The following is a 16,354-nucleotide window of genomic DNA, read 5'->3' as shown; positions in this document are numbered from 1 at the left end:
TCAAACAAGACCAGATGGTCCTGAGAGAGGAATTTCAGGCAGTGACCAGCCACGGAGGCAGAAGGACTCAGGAGTGTTTCAGTGAAATTCAGGAAAGATTAAGGCTTTGCTGTGCTGCGACTGCTCTATGTGTTGACAAATGATCCACAGCAGTCACAAACCTGGCTGCTGAGATTTCAAGGCTAGTTGTGGGAAGGACAAGAACACTTATCAGTCCGGAAGCTGTTTTCTGTCGTTATGACAATTTGGTTTGCTTTTTAAGTAACTCGTGCCATTCTGCGAAGCTCTGGAGAAAACCCCAAGTGTCTTTTACCACCAGGATAGACGTTTCCCCAAGTTAGAAACTCATACTTGTAAAGAATCCAAGTTCACACTTGTGAACTTCCAGTCGGCTTCTTCCTAATGGGTCCACGGAGCTCCTCTAAAGGCATATCAGTATGGTGCAGCACATGGAAAAAGAAACACGGGTGAGAAGGTGGGTGGGAAGGGAGGTTTGTCAAATATTTTAAAGAGCTGACAAGAGCCCAAATGTCTACTCTGCTAAATCTGAGTATTTAAACTCAGAAGCAAATGTCACTTGGCTTTCTGGGAGGCATGTGCTCTGGGTACGGGTGGGGGTGGAGGTCAGGACACTCTTCTATTTGAATTTCTTCTTCTATTTGTAAACTCTTCTATTTGAATTTCTCCTACCTTTTCACCACCCAGGCTACTTACAGCCAGGACAGCCAGGACCTCATCTTCCCTATACTCCAGGGTTTCTTAACTGAGGCTCTGTGGTTCTCTAGAGTCTTGGAATCTCCTGAAATTGAATGCAGACTCTATGTGTAAGCACAGAGCTTTTGGCCAGTTTCCTGATTTGAGTCCATAGCATTACATGAGATTCTCAAAAGATTCATGACCTAGAAGAAAGAATCATAGCTCTACACATCACCACCCCTCCAAGCCCTGAGTAGGCACATCATCTCCTTTTCCACCAGCATGAATCCTAAATTCTTTCCAGCTACCATCACTGTCCTGAACCCCCAGCCATTGTCTCTATTGCTTGTTGGGCTGCTTAGAAGATACACCTCAATGAGTGCACCCCAAAGCTGACCTTATTATCTTCTTCTCAAACTTGTGCCCCCTTTGTGACAAAATGCCTCATACTCATTTCTTACCGTCTGCAGCCAACCTGTCACTAACTCCTGATAATATAACCTCTGTTTTTTTTGAAAGTTTTCTTCCCTTTTGGGTTTTCTGATACTTAGAGAACAGAATCCAAACTTGTAAACAGGCTGTAGGAGCCCCTGAATGAGTGATCCCTGCCTCATCTCCCAACATCACGCCAGCTAGCACTCCACCTATACCTTGCACAGGTTTACACATGTCTTTGTGTAAGCTGGTCCCTCTTCCTGGAATACTCTTTGCCCCACTGGGTGTCTGACAGTCACATCTGCAAAACTCAACTCAACCATGTCTTCTCTCCAATGGCGTCGTAACTACCAAGCTACCTCCTTCTTCTATGTGTATACGGTGTCTTTGGCATAGCACTTAATCCGGTGGGTTTATTTCTTCGCTCGTGTGCCCATCTCTCCAACTGGGCCTTGCATTTCTCGAGGGCAGCTACCGTGATTAATCTACTGCCGAATCCATAGTGCTTAGTGTAAGAAGGCTCAGCATTCTGTGGGCATCAAATAAGCATGTGCTTTGAATTGTATGAACTCAATATTACTCTCCACAATCATCCTTTACACCCATCTGACTGATAGAGGATAAGGCTCCTGAGCCAAAGACCCAACAAGATCTTATTTGGAAAGTGGTGTTTGCCTGAATTAGGATCTTACGTAGAATATTTGTCAACAAGAGTTCTTGGGTCAAATATCCCCAATAAGTAGGGATCATCTTGGATTTCTTTGTTATTTCTTATCAGAAACTAGTAGTTTTTTGGCACATTCACCAAAATGTATTAAGCTAGTACTAGGTGCCAATGTCTGTGCTCTGTATTGCAGGTACAGTCATAAACAGAACAATTTTGTGCCCTGCCCTTATGAGCTTACATTCCATCATGGCTCTTTTGTCTTTACTATTTGCTTCCAGCATTTAATCATGTGATCATTTCTGCCTGAACAAAAATATTTAGCTTGGATTTGGGTTTTTTTTTGTTTTTGTTTTGTATTTTTGAGGAGTGTCCTAGATCTACTCTCAGGTGTCCTATTATAATTAAAATCAGGGTGGTCTTAAATTATAATGATAGGAACAATTCTAATTATTGTGAAGAGCTGTTCAGTAGGAAATTTTCTACCATCTATAAGACTCGGTCTTCTTTAAAGGGTGACAGGGATTCAGTGAGATAATGCATATAGAGTGGAACATGGTAAGCAACTAATGAATGTTTGTTATGAATATTACCATTATAATTATTAGATATTTTCATGTAGCTCCTTCTGCTCTAAACCAGGCTGTACTCTAAAATAATACTAAGTGACACAAAATCCAGAGTTGCCTAGGGTCATGGGTAATAAATGCCCATTCTAAAACACAACTAATTAAAATGGCTGTAATTTCCAGAATTCCCTCATGCCTTCTATTCCTTTGCTATGTTAATGAGTTGCAATAACCATTTAAAAGAAAACCTTTTAACATATTTTCTGTTTATCTCAAATATTTCCTTCCTTTGTCCTCAAGGTTGGGCAGTAATTAGACAAAAAAATTCTATTTTCCTTTCTTTCTCAGATCCCTCTCAAGTTGAGCAGGCCCTGGCTCCTTGCCCACCCACCTTTATTCCAGATGTTACCCTGGCGAACCTCTCAGGCTGTAACCAGGCAACCACTGGGAAGAGGGCCCTCCTGGCTCAGGGCCTAGAAACAGAAGAAAAACAAATAGGAGGATGTCTTGAGTCTTCTACTTACTTTGGTTTTCCAATCTCATTTCCCTCGAACTTTTATTATTTTTGTAATGGAAACTGGGGGTTGGTATCTGGGCTGTCTGTTCACACACCAAATGTCCGGTCTGTTCTGGAGCAGGACTAGATCTGGGCTCTGGTTGGATTTGATCCTATTGGTCCTGATTTGGGACTAGGACAGCCAAGCAAAACATTCTTTCGCCCCCTCTCACCATACTGGAAAGGAAGGCATTGACCGTGTGTCTTTGTAGTGATGAAGTTTGGGGCCCAGCAGAGAAAAGGCTCTCGGGCAACTGAGTGGCTTTGTACAGATAAACTAGGCATCCGAAATGGAATTTCTCTGCCCAGTTTTAAATCCAGGAACATCTCTTCCAAGCATACCACTCTTGCTCTCAAGGCTTCTTGCCTGCACTATGAGTTAGCCCTCTTCATGGACTCTTTTTATGTGCATGGCTTGGAACTCCAGGCCTCCTTTCCTGATTCTGTTGGAGAGATCATTTCAGATGCAAAAGTGAGGATATTATGACCTTATTTAGACCTATTCAGTGACTCTCCAGAGTCTACAGTACAGCCTCATTTCTCAAAGTCTGGAACCCTGTCTTTGACAGCCATCATTCATTCATTCAACATTTATTTCCCAAGTACCTATCTTATGCCAGGCATTGCCACTCTTCCAGGTACTTTGGCTATACCTTGTAAACAAAACAGAGATGGACCGTGCCCTCATGGAACTTACATTCATGAGGCAGAGGGAGAGAGTCAATTAGCAAGTAAAAAAAACGTGGCATGTTAGATGGTGCCGAGTGCCACGAAAAATACAGCAGTGGGCACATGGGTGGCTAAGTCCGTTAAGCATCTGACTCTTGGTCGAGGCTCAGGCCACGAGCTCACGGTTTTGTGGGTTCGAGCCCTGCATCGGGCTCTGCACCGGCCGCACAGAGCCTGCTTGGGATTCTCTGTTTCCCTCTCTCTCTGCCCCTCCCCTGCCTGTGCTGTCTCTGTCTCTCTTAAGATAAATACATAAACTTAAAAAAAAATGAAAGAAAAATACAGCAGGGATAGTGGATGGGGGTACGAGAGCAGGGGCAATCTGTCACCGAAGAAGTGACAGCTAGGAAGAGATCAGTGATTGGTGACAGATCTAGCCAAGAAGGGGATATTTGGAGGGAGGACATTCCAGGCAGGAGGAAGAGCAGGTGCAGAGGCCCTGAGGTGGGAGCTTACGTGAGGTATTTGGGTAACAGCAGGGTAGCCAGTGTGCTTGGAGTGGAAGCAAGTGGGAGGAGAGTGACAAGAGATGAATTCAGAGAGGTGGTCATAGGAGGGATTTGAGCAGAGTAGTGACATGATCTAATATACTCCTGGAAGGGCCATTCAGGCTTCTGTAGATTCGTTTTTCTTGTTTCTTTTTGTTGAAAGGCAAGGCCAAAGCAGGGAGATTTGCTGGGAGACCCTTGCAACAACCTGGTGAGAAATCATGGGGGATGGGGCAGCAGTGGTTTTGCTCACGCGTGTTGTCTGGAGATTCTTGCCAGACAGACATCTACTTTCTGGTCGAATTCCTTTGGCCACAGGGAACTCACTTCCTACTGAGATTACCTGGACTGCTCTGAGGACGCCTGGAGTGTTAGTTATTCCTTTTAATGAGCTGGGGGTCTATCTTCTATAGATTCCTTTCCTTCATGATTTTGGTCCTACCCCTTGAGTTTTTTAAAACGAAACCCTGCTCCTCTCCTTTAAGACCATGTCCTTTCGGGCCTCCCCTGCTCCAGATTCAATATCCACAGCTGTTGACTCCTTCATCACATACATTGTTTCAGCAATGCCTCCCCATCTTGGACACCCTCCCGTGAAAGTTCTTTAGTTGGGAGAGCTGAATCTTCACCATCCTGGTGGCCAGGGGCTACAAGGAAGCAAAGACTGTGATCTGAGTCTCTGCCCTTCTACAACATTTCATCACTGATCTTTCCATGCCTTTGCTTGCTTATCTATCTATCTATCTATCTATCTATCTATCTTGTAGGCCTGGTAAGAGTTAACTTCTAAACAAACTCACACCACTTTGCAGACGACAGCAAACAGCCAGGGTAAAATTATTGTTATAAAACATACCTTTGCATAATGTGGTCCAAAGCATAGACAGTATTTTTACTAAATCTAGCATTTCCTGCCATTAACATCTTCCTTTTACCATCTTCAGATAATGTTAGGAGAGAGGTTTGTGTTCTAAAAAGCTACATAAACACTCTCACCTCATAATCCACTGCAATGGCATTAGTTAGACAACCACAGGCCTTTCTGTCTTCTCTTCCTTTGCTCCTAAGTGTAACGGCAGTAAAGTGTTATACCTTTCAGAGCTGGTTGAGATAATGTCTCTTAAGAGTAGCTGCGAAAGGTAGGGAACATTATACTGACACTCTGAAAGCAAAACGCGTGTCCAAAGCTTGGCAAAATTCCCATTCCACGTGGTAGCCAACAAACTGTCACACATGTATTTCTGTTGGAATTATTTTATGAAAATAAAAGCCTACCTTAAATAATGGCAGAGGAGGCGAACCTGGGAGTAGCAAAAATGAAAACAATTTCTTTTCTGTAAATTGTCACCAAGGGGTTGGAGCACGTGCTGGACGGAGAGGGACAAATGCGTGTTAGATCTACAATCATTTATCAATTATCAAATGCCTGTCAAAACAATGGACCAGGCTCTGTAAGGGTAAAAATATGAGTTGAGCCTCTGGTAGACTTTAAGTGGGGAAGAAAGAAATGTGTTCAGATATCGGCAGTGCTAGAAGGAGACGCTAGGCAAAGATGTGGTATAAAGAAGGCAGTGATTAGCACACTGGAAATTATTTAGCAGTTCTCTAACGATACAAGTATAAAACATATCAGAGAGCACTAATGACACAGAAACAGCAGGAGCTTCCTGTAAAACAGGCCTAATTATGGAATCTGGAATCTGCCTCTTGACAGAAACTTCTACGTCCCACTCAATATCCATTTTCTCTTCTTTCTTAGAAAAAACAAAACGAAACAGAAATCCCAATTCCACTTAGGATGACAGTGCCCAGCTACAACTTGACATTTTCCAACTCCCTTACACCTTGGTGTGGTCATGTGACTAATTACTGCCTGAAGAGGATAAGCCAAAAGACGATGGGGAGGCCTTTTAAAGAGAGCCTCCCTGTGCTTCTTTCCTGTTGTCTGGAATGCAGATGGTGAGAGCTGAAGCCCAGCAGCCATTTTGGAGACTAGAGGCTGCATGCGAAGAAGGTAGAGGATAAAGATAGAAGCCGTCTACTGTCTCTGATGAATCTACGGGGTAGTTATACCTGTCCTGGATTGCCTACCTCTAAACGCCTTTACCTGATCTTCAATCTCATATATGTTGCCTTTACTTCCAGTCTTTGTCACTAGCAGTAAACAAAACTCCTGATATATTCTACTTACTGTGAAATGGAACATAAAACCAGCACACAGATGGCAATCCAGTAAACATATTTTCTCTTTCATCAAGCCACCATCTCTCCTTCGAGGAAAACTCTTAATTTGGAACCTACGAAAACTTAGGGGCAGAGACATCATTTTAAGGTAGGAGAGACAACATCCAAAAGGGAGCCGTCAGGAAGGCAATTATCTTTTTGTGTGCGTAAAACATTTGTTTCAAGTAAGAACCGAAGAATGAAATTTGGAGAAGTTTAGAGATGATGTGAAACACTCCATATTGCTCCCTCCTTGTCAAGTCACTTGTGATGCCACTGAGGTCACATGGAAAAGTTTTATAAGGGTCCCCATCAGTATTTTTAAGATGTTAGCCAGGCTTGGGCAATGGGTAACAGAAGTGGCCTGACTTGGGGGGCTAGGTACAGGAAACTAGACAGAAGGTCAATGAATGAGAGAGTTGTTCAGACGTCAACCACTAGATTTGGGCTGTTTTACAGAGGCCAGTTGGACCTGGAAGAGTAATATGGCATTACAACACTAGGGGTCAGGTAAGGGCAACAGTAGGCTCCATTAGAGGCAGAGCTGAGAATGGACTCTGGGGTCCGGTTAAGAATGACGTCCATTTCTTACAAGCAGACTTGCATTCAGGTAGCTGAATGAAAGAAGAGCTTTAAGTAGGGCAGGCTTGAAGATAACCAAAGTTTAAATAATGGAGTGTGTGTACCAAAGGATTTAAGAAAGACCAGCGGGTACCAGCAACTCGCGGTATCAGCTCTAGTCAGGAGTAGTGGAGGTTGAGAATGAGCTGGTTTGAACTGTTCCACTCGCTTATTTCACAACTTTATCAGCAACACATGCTCATCAACTTCTAAAGACACAATGCAGAGGTGCCAAGGCTGAGCCTCTGAAAGATAAGGCTCCTGACGATGCTCAAGCAGACAGCCTGATCAGGAAGGAAGGCACCCAAGTCATCTCCAAAAGGTGAGGATCTCTAGGTTCCCCACAAATGTATACAAGCATTTTTTTAAGTTTATTTATTTATTTTGAGGGCGAGAATACAAGTGGGGGAGGAGCAGAGAGAGAGAGAAGAAGAGAGAGAGAATCCCAAGAAGGCTCCGCACCATCAGTGTAGAACTCAATGTGGGGCTGGAACTCATGAACCAAGAGATCATGACCCGAGCTGAAGGCGTCCACTCAACCAACTGACCACCCAGGCGCTCGTATTCAAGAATTTTATAATAGCATCCCCACAGTGGCCCACAGCATAATAGCTGGGGTGTCTATCAGTAGAAGACTTGATTGAAAATTGTGGTATAGTCATACAAGGAGTACTACTCAACAACGAAAAGGATAGAAGCACTGGCAAGGGTGAGTCTTGAAAGCTACACTCAGTGAAAGAAGCCAAGCCCACGTGCCTTCCCGGCCAGTCCCACCCCCACACCACTAAGGGCAACCACAATTCTGATTTTATTTTCCTACCACAGATCAGTTTTGCCTGTTCTAGAGCTTCGTATACACGGAGCATACCATATGTATTCTTTGGGGTAAGTCTTCCCTCGCTCAGCATGTTTTTGAGATTCAGCCCTGCCGATACTCTATGCATCAGTAGTTCATTTATTACTGTTATTCCCGAGTGTGAATAATTGTGTGAATATATTCTATCGTGTGAATAATCCATGGACTTTCATTACTCTTTTATCGACGGACACCTGGGTTCTTTCCCGGTTGTTTTTGATTGTGGTTTAATGATTATGGGGACAGCTGCAACGAACATACTGTGTACCTCGTCTTGTGGACATGCATTTCATTTACCATGCATAAATACCAGGAAGGGAACTCTGAGGCATAGGGTAGGTGAAATTTAATTTTATAAGAAACCACCAGACATTCCTCAATGGTGGTACCATTTTATACCCTCACCAGCAACACAGGAGATTTCTAACGTTGCCACATACCTGGTAACATTTGGTGTTGTCAATATTTTTAATTTCTGCCATTTTGGTGTGTGTATAGTGATATCTCATTGTGGAGAATTACTGTTCTCAAATCTATGAAGTAAAATACATAGGTTTATAAGGAAAAACACTTACCTTGAAAGAGATCAAAATATGTAATATATTTGAAATACAGTATTGTGTACGCTTCTTTATTAACATTAAACAACAATATCTAGCAGGAGATCAAATAACTATCATTTTGAGGCCATAAGGAGACTACATGTTAAGACAGCTGTGATAACTAACTGAAATGAACTACCTGTGATATCTATTAGTGATTAAGTTCAAGGTACTACTAACACAGCTGTAGTTATCGCTTATAGTCATAATAGGAGGAAAATGAAGATAACAGAATAGAAAAATTGAAGGTGTAATATTTTCCACTGAGGTTTACAGACCCCAGACGAAAAACCTCGGGTGCGGAGGCTATAAAAACATTCCACTTGAGAGGATGGTAAGATTAGAGAATCTCCTGGGTGCTGTCTGATTCTGAGATTCTAACTGTTATGATGCAACCAATTCTAAGGTCAAGGCATCAAGTGAACTGGATAGAAATGAGAGCTTGGGAGCAATACTCAAGGAGGAAGGTTGGTGCCCAGAACAGCAGGTGGGTGGCAAGGCAAGAAGAGGCAGGGCAGAAGAGAAGGAGGCTGAAGTGACTGTGGGGACTGCGCTAGGGGAAACACATCTCATGCTCTAACTCAGTGACTCACCACCATGTCTGCTCTACAGAATCATCTAGGTGGTTTGCAAAATAAAAATAAAGTGTCTTGGTTCTATCCTTGAAAATTTTGATTTAGGGCTGGGTGGGGCCCGGAAATCAGCATTAAAAAAATATCCATTGGTGGCTTAAATGAACACTGATGGTTGGGAGCCACCATTAGAAATAGGGGGTTTGTGCTACGGCATAACTGACATGTTTGGGGACATGTAGGAATGGTTTGGATGGGACAGCAGGCCAGTGGCGTCAAGGCTGGGAAGAAGCCAGGGAGCACATGGGTGATAGCGGTAGGGCAAGTAAGAGGCTGAGGGATAAGCTCGGATGGGAGAGGACTGTGGGCTTGTTAGGCAGGGTTCCTTACAGTCGTGGCTGGGCATTCATCAGGCCAGGTGTTCAAGACAGGGATTAGCATCACAGTGTTATTTACATGAAGGTGGGCATGAACTTATATTAGTCAACACTCTCCAGAGAAACAGAACCAACAACGTGTGTGTGTGTGTGTCTGTGTGTGCGCACAAGGAGAATTCTAGGAATTGGCTCATGTGGTTATGAAAGCCAAGAAGTTCCCTGATCTGCTGTCTACAAGCTAGAGAACCAGAAAAGCCAATAGTGAACAATTTAGTCCAAGTCCAAAGGCCTGAGAATCAGGGGCCTGATGGTGTTAAGTCCTGATCTGAGTCTGAAAACCTGGGAATCCAGGTGTGCCCACGTCCAAGGGCAGAAAATGGAGGCTGTCTCACCTCAAGCAGAGAGAGAGAGAGAGAGAGAGTGAATTCACCCTTCTTCCACCTTTTTGTTTTATTTGTGCCCTCAAGGGAGTGGAGGTTGCCCCCCACATTGGAGAGAGCCATCTGCTTTATTCACTTCACCAATTCAAATGCTAACCTCTTCCTGAAACATCCTCACAGACACGCCCATAAATAACGTTTTACCAGCTATTCTGGCATTCCTGACACAGAAAATTAACCATCACAGAGCTTTACAGCTGACAGAGAGTTAAACATAGACAGCATTCTAGGGGCGCCTGAGTGGCTCAGTCGGTTAAGCCTCTGACTTCAGCTCAGGTCATGATCTCACAGTTCATGGGTTCGAGCCCTGCATCAGGCTATGTGCTGACAGCTCAAAGCCTGGAGCCAGCTTCGGATTCTGTGTCCCCCCCTTCTCTCTATGCCCCTCCCCTGCTAACATTCTCTCTCTCTCTCTCAAATAAATAAAATATTAAAAACTTAAAAAAATAGACACTATTCTCAATAAAATAAAAATAGACAGTTTTCAGTTCCTCCTTACCTCACTTATGCTCAGTGTCAGGTGTTAAAAATCATCAGTGTTCAAAAGCACCCAATTACCAATAATGGTATCTAGATTTTTGTCTTTGTGTTCTGAGTCTTAGTTTTTTTTTTTTTTTTCTTGAAAGTTTGGGTAGAAACCAAAGGTATCTGTGCTAACTGAATTCCATGGAAACATACACCAACAATACCAGATTGGCCTCTGAGCACTGAAGTAGATTAGACTGAACATTTCACCATACCCTCTTAAACAGTATAAGGTCAACGACACATGTGAAGGTCCAGCTCACCCTATCCTCTATAATTTTAAACATGTTTCAATAAAAGTTGGTTTGTATAAAAAAGCTTTAGAGATAGAGGAAGAGAATATAAAATAATGATAGAGTTGTTTGCAATAAACATATAGAAATTGTCTCCATATGAGACCATAACCCTTAGAAACAATCACAAAGAAAGACTTCCATCATTCAACACTTCCCTAAGGCCTCCTTTCTAGGAACTAGCTCCAGAGTCAATTCTCTGATCACAAATTATGATCAGTATACAGGACCTCAGAGATGTGTTTTCTTAGATTCACTTGGCCTGCCCTGCCTGCTGAGCTCTACTCCACTTGCTGGATGGGAAGCTTTCACCTGCCACTATCATTCCCGGCATTCTCGTTGGCCTTGGCCTTCCTGATGATGGGGACTGGGTTTTTGAGATGGCTTCCACTGAGAACCCAGGACCAACAGCCAGCCAGGGAGGGCTATGGCTCCTCCCTCTACTTCCTAGTTGGGATGAAGCTCCCCATCATTGAACATAGGAGCTCATTTTCTCCATGCCCGAGGGGCTGGATCACACAACTCTGAAGCATGAGTTGTTAGTGTCCCATGGAAAAAACTTGACTAAAAAGGAGACAGGAGGGGCAGGTAAATGCCAGTCCCTTTCTTTCTCCGATGGGCTATTCCAAGGGGTGGCAGTTCTTTATGGCCTGTTCAGGGACACACTGTATAAACCAGCAGCCAGATGTGTTTTCGCATAATGCTGTGGACAGTGTATTAAAGTATTATCCCACTGTTCTGGCACTGGATCTCCTAGCAAAGCATGAGCACATAAGCTCTGTGTCAGGCTGTTTTCTAGGGAACATGATCTAACACCACAGACGACTCAATCGTCTTTTTCGTAAGACTCATCCAAACTCAAGGAGAACAATCTTCCTGGCATTTAGGAGGGTAAGAAGAGTTTTCCCAATATGCAGAAAGATGGGGCGCCTGGGTGGCTCAGTCGGTTAAGCGTCCGACTTCGGCTCAGGTCATGATCTCGCGGTCCGTGGGTTCGAGCCCCGCGTCGGGCTCTGTGCCGACAGCTCAGAGCCTGGAGCCTGTTTCAGATTCTGTGTCTCCCTCTTTCTCTGACCCTCCCCTATTCATGCTCTCTCTCTCTCTCTGTCTCAAAAATAAATAAATGTTAAAAAAAAATTTTAAAAAATATGCAGAAAAAAATTCCATAGAGTAGCTTCACAGTAGAAACAGAAGTGAAAGCAAGGTTTGACCATCCCGTGGGTTGGGAATAAGACCACAATTAAAAAAAAAAATTGGAGTATAATTAACATAGAGTGTTATGTTGGTTTCAAGTGTACAATATAATGATTCAATAATTCTATACATTACTCAGTGCTCATCAAGATACACATACTCTTAATCCTCTTTATCTAATCGCTGCCCCCTCCCATCTCCTCTCTAGCAACCAGCAGTTTCTTCTCTGAATTTAAGTCTGTTTTGTTTGTTTTTTTTTGTCTCTTTTATTTCTTTGTTTGCTCATTTGTTTCATTTCTTAAGTTCCACACATGAGTGAAATCATATGATATTTATCTTTCTCTGATACACTTATTTCATTTAGCAGTATACCCTCTGGGTCCATCCATGTTGCTGCCAATGGCAAGATCTCATTCTTTTTTATGGTTTTATCCATTCATCTATCAGTGGACACTTGGACTGCTTCTTTACCTTGGCTATTATAAATAATGTTCTCATAACCACAGGGGTGCACATATCTTTTTGAATTAGCGTTTTCCTTTTCTTTGGGCAAATGCCCAGGGTGGAATTACTGGATCATATGGTAATTCTAGTTTTAATTTTTTTGAGGAATCTCCATACTGTTTTCCTCGGTGGCCACACCTATTTGCCCTCCTACCAATAGTGCATGAGGTTCCTTTTTCTCCACGTCCTCACCACCTGCTTTTTTTCATGTTTTTCACTTCGTGTCCAGAATGTATAAAGAACTTATATAATTCAACACCAGGAAAACAAATAATCTGATTAAAAAATGGGCAGAGGGGGCGCCTGGGTGGCTCCGTCGGTTGAGCATCCGACTTCGGCTCAGGTCATGATCTCATGGTCCGTGAGTGTGAGTTCGAGCCCCGCGTTGGGCTCTGTGCTGCCAGCTCAGAGCCTGGAGCCTGCTTCTGATTCTGTGTCTCCCTCTCTCTCTGACCCTCCCCCACTCATGCTCTGTCTCTCTCTGCCTCAGAAATAAATAAACTTTAAAAAATTAAAAAAAAAAAAAGGCAGAGGCCCTGAATAGACATTTTCCAAAGAAGACATCCAGATGGCCGACAGACTCATGAAAATATGCTCAACGTCGCTCCTCATCAGGGAAATACAAATCAAAGCCACACTCAGATACCACCTTATACCTGTCAGAGTGGCTAAAATCTAAGACCACATATTTTTGGAGTTATGTACCTTGATCCATTTGTTTAAAACAAACAAAGACACAAATAGCCTGAAAATTTTTATTTAGACCAATCTGCCATTCTTTTATTCTGTTTGTTCTATTTTCCTTCATAGCTTTTATGAATATCTGAAAGAATGTCACTCCCTCTTTTTTCCTTTCTCCTTAGCTTACTGAAATGAAAACTCCACAGGAGTCCTGTCTGTCATGTTTATGGCTCTGCATGGTCAGAAGAAACTTGAAGTATTCTTAAGCATTCATTAATTCATTGATTTACTGTTTCATGGATTTAATGGACATTTATGCAAACAGGTCTGTTTTTTCAGATTCTCCCTATAGCAACACTTTAAAAGGGTCTGGACAGTTTCCTCATGAACATTTCTTGTAACTGAGAGCCCACCAGCCTTCAAAACCATGTACTGGGTTCAAGCAGAGCTGATATTCAGCTGCTATGGACTTATTTAAAAATTTTTTAAGGTTTATTCATTTTTAAGAGAGAGAGAGACAGAGGACAAACAGCGGAGGGACAGAGAGAGAGGGAGACACAGAATCCAAAGCAGGCTCCAGGCTCCGAGCTGTCAGCACAGAGCCCGACACTGGTCTCAAACCCACGAACCATGAGATCATGACTTGAGCCGAAGTCAGACGTTTAACCAACTGAGCCACCCAGGTGCCCCGACTATGGACTTATTTAAATGCAGAAGTTGGTAAAATCATGAAATACTTTCATTTTAGTTAATAAGTGTATAATAGTAACTGAGAAACTATATGATTAATTTATATTATTTCTAATATGCACTCATTAGTTCAAATTAATTATCATAGGATGTCCCAATGATTACAGTTAAATAGGTTTTCTGACACAGAATGATTTAAGTGACTACAACAATGTTGAATAAAAGAATACCTTAAATAGTTTTATAAGAATTAGAAGGGGCGCCTGGCTGGCTCAGTCGGTTGAGCGTCCGACTTCGGCTCGGGTCACGATCTCGCAGTCCGTGAGTTCGAGCCCCGTGTCAGGCTCTGTGCTGAGTGCTCAGAGCCTGGAGCCTGTTTCAGATTCTGTGTCTCCCTCTCTCTCTGACCCTCCCCCGTTCATGCTCTGTCTCTCTCTGTCTCAAAAATAAATAAACGTTTAAAAAAATTAAAAAAAAAAAGAATTAGAAAACTTTGAATGTAATTGTTAGTTTAGCAGACATGGGAAGAGGCTTCTATAACGTGTAGCATCATTCCGGTAAAGGACATTTCCTATTTAAGGATTCTGAAAGTATTTAATGATGCCATGACAACAGTGGGCATGAAACCTGGAGGTGGGGTGGGCATGGATGCTGGCTGGGCAAAGCCACTGGGCTCCTGAGCGGACCAATGTGACAGCAGCCCAGGGGGGCGTGATCCCCATCCTATGCTCTAGGTTGACCCAGATGGGCAGTGGTACTGCAAGCTGTCAAATGCCGGGCACATGGAACGTGCTGACATCTGGGGCTGGGCCCCCTTCAGCTGCCTTCTGGATGCATTGAAGTGTTGGACGTCAATGACTTAATGATGCTCATCTACATGGGGGAATCAGTGGACACTTTTTATACTACTTTTTACGTCAAATCATGGCTCAGACAGGGACATCGTTAGCTGGAGACCCATATCCAACAAAAGACCTTGCAAGAGATTTCTCCAAATCAACATACGACTAGGAAATTATCATAATGCTTTAATAAAGGTTTTGTACCGTGACTTCTATGAACGATGATGATGCCTAGTTTGTGGAGCAGTCAAACTTTCACGTTTGTGTTGTTGTTGCTATTGTAATTGCCTTTTCTCACTGTGAAAATCATTCTTCAAGTAGTTTAAGACTCATAAGAAGCTGCAACAAGAGGGAAGCATTCCTGTGTGCCCTTCGCCCAGCTTCCCCCGATGATAATAATAACACACATAACCACAGTACAGCGTCCAAATCAGGAAAATCACATGATATAATACCATTAACTTGAATTCAGAACTATTCGGATTTCACCAGGTTTTACATGCACTCTTTTGTGTGTGGGTGTGTGTTGGGGTGGTGGGGGGTTACCTCTATTTTTCCAGTCTTTCCTTAGGTTCTCTGTGCCAAGGTCTTGGAGTTTTCTCCATGGCTACGTAGAGGGGGAGGCACAGCCATACACGAGTGCACCCCCACAAGCCCACATTCCTTTCACTTAACAATATTCATCCCATATGGAGAAATAGACCATGTTTATTAATCACTCCAGAAAGTATGTAATTTCATTAGATTGAGCTCTGTCTCTGGGCATTGAGTCATAGGAGGGAACAGCTCCCCAGCGACCCAGAGCTCCTACGACACGCTCTGTGGAGACCACACTTTGGGGCCAGCTGCTCGAATGCACTGCTGGAATCCCAGGCAGAAATGTGTAATGGCACGCCAAGGGCCGCTGAGCTGTCATGGCCCAAGCAGGGTTATTTGTGGCTTCCAAAGAGGGGCTGTAACCTTTTATGTTATCCACAAATCTCAGCCTTCAAGAGTCGGGGAGAAAATGCAACCATGCTGTTTGACCTAGCTAGCTCGTTCCCACCTTGCTCCTCTCCCCCTCCCACAGCCATTGCAGTCCCAGACCCCGAGGAGCCTGCCTTTCTGTCCCAGAAAAAAAAAAGGGGGGGGGAGACACTATCTTTAGCATTGCACCAGGCCCATCTGAAATGGCTAGGCATTCCTTCTGATTAGATAAAGGAAGGTCCAAGAAAGTCATTGACAAACGGAAACTTTCTAGTTTGAGGCCCTGAACATACTGTGTTATTTGTAAGCAAGACAGGAAAGTCAAACTTCTTGACTGGGACACTTTGAATGGCAGCTGTGCACCGGGGACAATCATGTCTATGTCTGTACTCTTGTATCATTCACCAGACCAATCACAATGTCAGAGTTCAAGAGTGTCTCTCTTGTGCTTTGCAAGGTACAGGGAGAAGTTTCTGTTGTCATGACATAAAAGCAGGGCTTTAATTTTTCTCTAGCAACATCTTTGATCTACTTGTATATTTATTCACTTACTTCATTTACCAAGGAGTCTAACCAGTGAAATGATTGTAAGTGTGGGCTCTGGAATCACAGTCCTGAGTTTCACTCTTGCCTCTAACACCTACCGGCTGTGTGACCTTGAGATTAGGCTGGTGTTACGGTTGACCTGTGTTCCCCCAAAATGTATACGTTGAAGTCCTAGCCCTCAGTAACTAAGAATATGACATTATTTGGAGATAGAGTTTTTACATAAGTAATCAAGTGAATATGAGGTCATTTGGATAGGCCCTAGTCCAACAGGTGTTCTTTATA

At 43.2% G+C, this 16,354-nt stretch overlaps 1 long non-coding RNA gene across 1 annotated transcript in view; it reads right to left on the bottom strand.

Annotated features, from left to right (window-relative positions):
- Positions 1 to 348: 348 nt before the first annotated feature.
- The window catches only part of LOC122237196, a 66,472-nt gene continuing 50,466 nt past the window's right edge, over positions 349 to 16,354 (bottom strand). The window contains exons 4-5 of the long non-coding RNA XR_006215461.1: positions 2,756 to 2,837; positions 349 to 421 (exon numbers count right to left, since the gene is read on the bottom strand). This is a non-coding gene — a long non-coding RNA (uncharacterized LOC122237196). The remainder of the gene's footprint in view (positions 422 to 2,755; positions 2,838 to 16,354) is intronic.

This window comes from Panthera tigris, chromosome A3 (genome assembly GCF_018350195.1).
Source record: "Panthera tigris isolate Pti1 chromosome A3, P.tigris_Pti1_mat1.1, whole genome shotgun sequence".
NCBI lineage: Eukaryota > Metazoa > Chordata > Mammalia > Carnivora > Felidae > Panthera > Panthera tigris.
The sequence above is the reverse complement of the archived record's forward strand: the minus strand, read 5'-3'. Positions and strand labels throughout refer to the sequence as shown.